The sequence below is a fragment of the Dasypus novemcinctus genome, chromosome 9 (assembly GCF_030445035.2).
Source record: "Dasypus novemcinctus isolate mDasNov1 chromosome 9, mDasNov1.1.hap2, whole genome shotgun sequence".
Classification (NCBI taxonomy): Eukaryota; Metazoa; Chordata; class Mammalia; order Cingulata; family Dasypodidae; genus Dasypus; species Dasypus novemcinctus.
Genome location: NC_080681.1, coordinates 70,099,656 through 70,107,350, shown reverse-complemented (window position 1 = coordinate 70,107,350; position 7,695 = coordinate 70,099,656).

Below are 7,695 nucleotides of genomic sequence, written 5' to 3'. Positions count from 1 at the left end.
TTAACTATAGATCTTCCATATTATCCAGCAATTCCACTGCTGAGTATATACCCAGAAAAATTAAATTAAATGCAAGGATATGAACAGATATATGCACACCCATGTTCATAGTACCAATTAACTAATGCCAAAAATCGGAATCAACCCAAATGCCCATTAACAGATGAATGGATAAACAAAATGTGGTATATACATACAATGGAATATTATTCAGTTGTAAGAAGGAATACAGTACTAACACTTCTGCAGGACCTTATGTTGAGTGAAACAAACCAGGCATTGAAGGACAAATATTATATGACCTCACTGATATGAATTGAGCAAATCAAATAGACTCAGGTAGCTAGAATCTGGAAGATAGGTTTTCAGGAAGTAGAAAGGAGGGAGAAGAATGTGGTGAGCCAATGCCCATATGGGCAAAATCTGTGATAAGGAAGTGAGTAGTTGTGCAGTGAAAGGATATGACAGGGAAGCAGATGTGACTCAAGTGATAAGGCCACTGCCTACCATATGGGAGGACCCAGATTCAATCCCTAGGATCTCCTGGTGAAAAAGAAGAAAAGAAAGTGTGCATGTTCAGTGAGCCAGTGCCCACGTGGTGAGCCAAGTGCCCACTGAGAGCCTGCACTGTGAGACAGTGCCTGCACGGTGAGCCAATGCCTGTGTGGTGAACCAGTGCCCATTCAAGTGAATCATGCAGCAAGATGATGACACGACAAAGGGGAGAGTCAAGGTGAAATATAGCAGAGACCATGAGCTGAGGTGGCATAATTGACAAGGAACTTCTTTCCACATCAGAGGTCACCGAGATTGAATCCCAGGAAATCCTAGAGGAGAAAGATGAGAAGAGAAGACAAAAAAGAGAAACAGATTAAGAAGATCACACAGTGAATGGACACAGAGCAGGAAAAAAAAAAAAAAAACAGCAGGATGGGGCAGGGCAGGGAAAAATAAATAATAAATAAATCTTTTTTAAAAAATGATATGACAGGGGTATAGTGATACTATTGGGTTGGGCGGTGCAAGATTAACAGGAGTTAGGGTGAGGAGGATGGGTTGGACAGTCCATGGAACTGGGAGAGGGTTGGGGGAGGGAGCAGGTGAACACTGGGGATTAATGGATATGTGGTTGAAACTACAATGTTGGGAAAGCTCTTTTGGCAATATGACAAGGAAGGGTTACTGGTTTAGAGTGTTGGATGGGGGCCCATTTGAGACAGGGTGCACCTGGGGCAGTCTACTAGAGAATGTGCCAGTGATCATTTTCTCATAGTGTGTTGTATCAGTGGGTGGAGACCCAATAGTGAGTGGGAAGGCATTGGACTCCCATCCTGGTGAGGTCTGATATGTTCTCAAACAAAGAGGTGGGGTCTCTTGAGAGCATGGGAGGTTCCTAATAGGGAAGGACAGACCAGTGTGCCAAGCCCTCAGCATTGTTGCAAGTAACAATGAAACTTGTCCTTCAAGGAGTGAAGCCAGTGGTCCCATGGGCCCTGAGTAGATGAAAGAGGGGGTATTTAGGGGGCAATGGAAGTGTTCTGCATGATCTTGCAATGATGGATACAGGCCAAGATGAACTTCATCAAAAACTTTTTTTTTACTGTTTTTTTCTCTTTATTATTTTTTTAATGTAACATATACCCCATATACCACTCACCCCCCTCACCCCACTCCTCCGCCCATAACAACATATAGAGTGAGGGGTCTACAGTGTAGACCATAATGTAAACCATTGACCATGGTTAATGGCTATGTTTCAATATTTGTACATCAGTTATAACAAATGTATCATCCACATATAAAAAGATTTTTATATGGGAAGGGGGAAATGGGGGAGGATTCTGGGTCTATGAGAGTCCCTGGTGTTCTGTATGTGACTTTACTATGACCTAAAACTTCTTTGAAGGCAAAATGAAAAAAAAATAAGACACTGGGGAAGAAATGAAAGAAAATGTCACTGTACTTACAGAACAACTGATACATAGTTAATGATGAAAGGCAGAATGTCAAAAAAATTGTTTAAATATTATTCATTATTTACTAATATCCCAATACTTTTTATTTTTATTTTTTCTAAATCATTATGTATTTTATTTCTTCTGTTTAATCTTATCATTGTTATTTCATTTTCCTATTAATTGTATTTGGCCATATTCTTGGCTTCATTTTTGGAGGAGTTTTGGATCACAGAAGGGTTACAACTGTGGAAGGAAAGGATCTTTTGTGTAGGGTATCAGTGATGGGGGATACATAGGAGGAAGTTCACCTGGACATACATGTAAGGTATATAAATATTTTCAAATGTTCATGGGGCATTGTCCCAGTGGGTGGAGATTCACACAATAACTAAAAGAATATTGAATTCCCATCCTGGGAAGCTCTGCCACATTCCTAAATGGAACAACAACAATCCCCCAAGTGCAGGGGCAATGACTAGTGAAGAAGGATGGTCCATTGATGAAACCTTGGTATTGAAAACTATGCTCATGAACTTTTGCTCTTGAAATTGCAACTTAGTCTAGTGCTGTAGGATTCCGAAGAGTTACCTTCTGAGATCCTCCATGTTGCTCAAATGTAGCCTGTCTATAAGCCAAACTCAGCATATAAATGTGTTACCTCCCCCTAGCATGGGTCATGACTCCCAGGTATGAGCCTCCCTGGCACCAAGGGATTACTACCAAGCACCAACTACCAATGCAACTGGAAAAAGACCTTGAATAAATGGGGGAAAAGGTATAGACAAATGAGTTCATATGACTAAGAGATATCAAAGTAAGTCAGGAAGTCTTCCCAGAGGTAACACTTATGCTCATCTCAGCAGTATCTCATAGACAGCCAAAGTAGATACTACCCCAAATAGCGGGGCTCCTGAGGGCTCTAGAGACACCCAGGTCCTATGGTCATGGCAGATAGCTTTGGAATTTGGTGCTTTGCCAATGGACCCTTCTTTGGAGTTTGTTCTCCTAAGTATGACAGAGTTAGACTCAGTTGTGACTTCTCTCCACATGCCTCTCTGTCCCTTCTATTTGAACCTATAGTTAGTGCTCAAGTTGGTAGGTATAAGTCCATGAGACTTGAATATTTGGGCCGTCCCTGTACCAGTTGACCCTTGAGCCTCCTCAGTGTTGCAACACCTATTCTCCACTTCTTTGGACTCACCCAGATCAACTAACAAGGAGGTGAGAATATACAACCATCATACCAAGGAACCAAGAAAGTCTGCAACTGCAAGCAAGAGAGTCCCATCCATCAGCTGTATGGGCTTGAGGCCTCCTCTCAATTAAAGTTGGAGTGAGCATCACCATCCCAGAATCCTCAAGACTGGGATAAAATATGGACTAGAGTAGAATTGCTGGTATTCTACTACAGACTTATTATGATTATAGCAATGGAAGAAATTATATCATTGATGTGGAGACAGTGGCCACTGGAGGTGCTGAAGACAGGGAGATGCAAAAAGAGGCATAATATGGGGATATTTTCAGGACTTGGAATTGTCCTGAATGACTTTGCAATAACAGATACAGGCCATTATATATCCTTCCATAACCTAAATAATTGAGGGGGAGAATGTGTAAACTACAATGTAAACTATAATCCATGCTTTATGGCAATGCTTGAAATATGTTCATCAATTGCAGTGAGTGTACTCCACTAATGAAAGAAGTTGTTAATATGGGGAAGGGTGGGAGGTGTGGGGAGTGGGACATATGGGAATCTCTTATATTTTTGTGTGTAACATTTTGTGTAATCTAAGTATCTTTAAAAAAAATTAAAAATGAATTAAAAAAAAAGACTTCCTTAGCTAGAGCAGCACCTACTACCTCCTATTTTATTAGGAATCCTGAAGAATGTTTCATGCTAATAATATCATGCAGACAATTCAAATGCTTTTTCCTTTCATCTGCCAGTAGTGCATTTTATCATTGAATACAATTTTGATGATGCTACCAACCACAAAACTAATAAAAATTTTATATGCCCCCAAATATATATATACACTCTTCTATATAGACTAAAGAATTTCTAATCCTTTCCAAACCATTAATACTTGTTTCTAAATAAAATCCTTCAAAAAAAAGGGAAGTTCAAGTTTACCTCTGATCATCTGTGGTTAACATATATATCCTAGTAATAATTTCCTAAATTTATATTAGATCTTAACATGTTACAAAGTGCTTTAACATTAAATCTCATTTGAATTTCACAAGGCAGACATCTTGCCTCCCCAACTTAAGTCTCAATGGCTAGAATGAACTGATTGAAAGATTTTGTCAAACTGTTTTGCATTTCTCTGCTTCATCAAAGGGCAGTTTCTATCACATTCATAAATTACATTTTCCTTAAAGTAGGCCTCTGAACTCTTATGCTAGATTTTGCATGATAAATGAATGTGTACTTTATAAGTAGTTGGTTGATTAATTTCTAATTCTTTTACTTCAATTTAAAAGGACTAGAGTTCCATAATTCTTTAACAAAATCCCTAAAGTACCAGTTGTGCTCCAACAGTAAGTCATATAAATCTTAAAATGGGTAAATGGTATACCACATAGTGTTGATTTTAAGATTTAATGAGACAATCCATGTGAACCGGTCAGTAGAGTGCTGATTATGATCAAGGAAGAAGAAAAAAATGGAGACTACTGTTATTATTAACCTGAAAGGATGATTCCAAACATTTCAATCATTATGCTGTTACATGGGAGAAATTGTCTAAATGAAGAAAAGGATATATTTACATCTCAAAATTAAACATAGGTAGATTCCAGGGGATAGTTTAGTGATTTTCTACTAAACGTTTTCACTTTGTCATCAGAAGGACTGCCTATTGGGCCGGCAGCTCATTCATCAAAAGACATGGTTAGGAGTGGGGCGAGCAACGGCAAGTAGATAGGCTGCAGGGTGACTCTCAGGAAGAGAGTTACCATGTGTGTTTATGAACATTTCGTCAACCAAAATATTTATGGCTACCTGTAGAGATTGTTTACTCAGGGTGATAAAAGAGACAAGACATGAAATTTAGAGTCAGAATCACTTGTATGCCAATCCAATTTCCTTGCCATATTACATTTGACGTCAAGCAAGACAATGTCTATAATCCCAGTTTCCTCATCTAGGGTTAAAAACACAAGTCGATTTCATGAAGTGTTGTTGGATAAAATATGCATTGTCTGTTGCATATAGTGACCCCCAAATGTTAACTTCTTCCCTTTGTCCGACTAATTCTCATGGTTTCTCCCCTCCCACTGATCCATAGTCAAACAAATTGCCTTTGACCCAAATAATTAGGCTTCCCAGTAGCTCACCCTCCTTGCATGGTCCTATTGCCTCTGTTCCTATCTGGGCATTAGAAAAGAGAAAGCCAAACCCTATGTAAACAATGAAACTGGTGTGAAGTTAGGGAAGTTTGTAGTCAGATATTTGGGTTCAAATTCTGGCACCAACAATACCAGCTTCAGATTCCTAAGAAAATGTTGTTAGATGGGTGAGTCCCAGGTTCCTTATCTATAAAAGATATTTAATAAGAATCTACTTTCCTGTGTTGTTGGGAAAACTAGAACTAGAATATGTAAGTAATCTGGAATAAAGTCGCAACTATAATAGCTATCTTTGACCTTCTTACATTGTCAGTTCTGCCTGTGACAGGAATTTTTATACAGAGATATCAAAACAGTATATTCTTAAATGGCAAAACAGATCCAAAGGTGGAGGGCAGCTTGGACTAGTTGGACAGGATTCAGCAGAGGACAGAGTTTTGGCTTAAAGCAGAGAATGGTGATGGTTCAAGTCAGTTAGTTTAACATGTGCTAATGCCTTGATTCTTTGATGGTGCATTAAAACAGCAGCAAAAGTGAAATATTGTTTTAGATATCAACTGATATTATTTAGTCAGATAAAATGCTTGCAATGATCAAAAAGCAGCTTTGCCTGCAGAGTTATTACTATTAATTGGATTAGAGGCAATTTATCCACCAAACTCTGATTTATTATACATATGAGTGAATCAAATATCAGGGCAGAGAGATATTGTGACAAAAAATGGGTAGATTCAAACTGAAAAATACTTAAGCCTCTAAACTTGGAAGGCTTAGTTGTAGACTGTTTTTTCATCCATATATTAATATATTAACCTCTGAAATGGTTTCTGGAAGCCCAAAGACAAAGAAGATAGAATACCTGCCCTGAAGGATCCCGAAGTCTTGTCAGAATGTCAGATAATATAAATATGCATTTATAGTACAAATAATTGGGACATGTGCTTTGGATGTACAAGAAGCACCTGATCCATCCTTAGAGAATAGGAGATGGTTCCAAAAAATATTTTGAGTCTTTGAGGAAAGTTAAGAGTTCATGCAAAAAAGCAGAGAAAGAAGGCATTCTGGACAGAGGGATCTCTATGAGAAAAATCACAGTGGCATGTAGTGTGCGTGTGTGTGTGGATAGTGTTAATGTGGGAACATAAAATGCAAAGTAGAGTGATAGGAGCAGAAGCAATTATATTAGGAAGCCTTGGAAAGCCTTGCAAACTGGATAAAGGAGCTTGGAATTTATACTCTAGGAAAAGGGAGCCATTAGAAGTTTTCAAGCTGATTTTTTGCATGTCAAAAATATAATTTTTGTAATGGATATGTGAAAAACACGTTTGAGAGAGAAAACACCAGAGGCTGTTCTGTTTGTCCGAGTAAGAGATGATGTGAGAGAAAACTAGGGCAGTGGAAGTAGGAATGCAAAGGAAGATTCAAATGCAAAATAGATTTAGGTGATATAATCTGAAGGAACTTAGTGATTGTTTAGATATTAGGAATGAATGAGGACAGGGCAGAAGTGTACATGACTCTCAGTTTATAGCTTTTATGATCATTCTTGTAATTGCTTATTCATGTCTGTCTATTATACTTATTCATAAGCTTCTTGGGGGCAGGAAATAGATCTTTTCCTCCCTTGCTATATTTACAGCATTTTGTAGTGTTTCTAGCACATATTTGTCAAATTAGTGGCTAATAGAAAATGCAGGGTGATAAGATCGTTTAAAGACGGAAAGATCATGAATTTTTTATTGAACATGGATTGGAGTTTCCTGTGAAACATGCAGGTAAAGATGAACAGCAGGCAACTAAGTGCGTGTGTGTCTGCATATGTATGCATGTGTGTGTGTTTGATATCAGCAGATATTAGCAGATATCTGGTGAGTAAGCACTGAAATTCCCTGCCTAATAAGCAGGTACCTTTTATACAGGTAGATCTCTTCTTTACAAATTATCAGCTGAATGCATTCCCTGGTCAGTCAATTGATATTTTTCCACTTGATTCATTTCTGAACAGAAACGCTCCTTTAGCACTTGGGCTAAATGAGATTTTCAACTATACTGCATTAGGTTTCTGCTCTGTGAAAAAACTATACTATCTGGGGAATAGGTCTGAGTTACAGAGGTTTTGATACGAATTTTAATTTAGTTCACAAAATCTATTGGTTAAACCTGAAGGGAAAAAAAGATAACCTCTGCAAATAGGTGAGGTTAACATGTTAAAGAGTAGATACCTGATTTATACTGACCAAGACCAATGAGTGGATGGTAGATGTTAATTTGAGATGTACACAGGGAAAGCTGGAAATGGAGGTATTTCAGGATGTAGAAATCTGACAAATATTGACCACATAACCAAATCCTGTCTGTTAGGCAATGAGGCTATAGA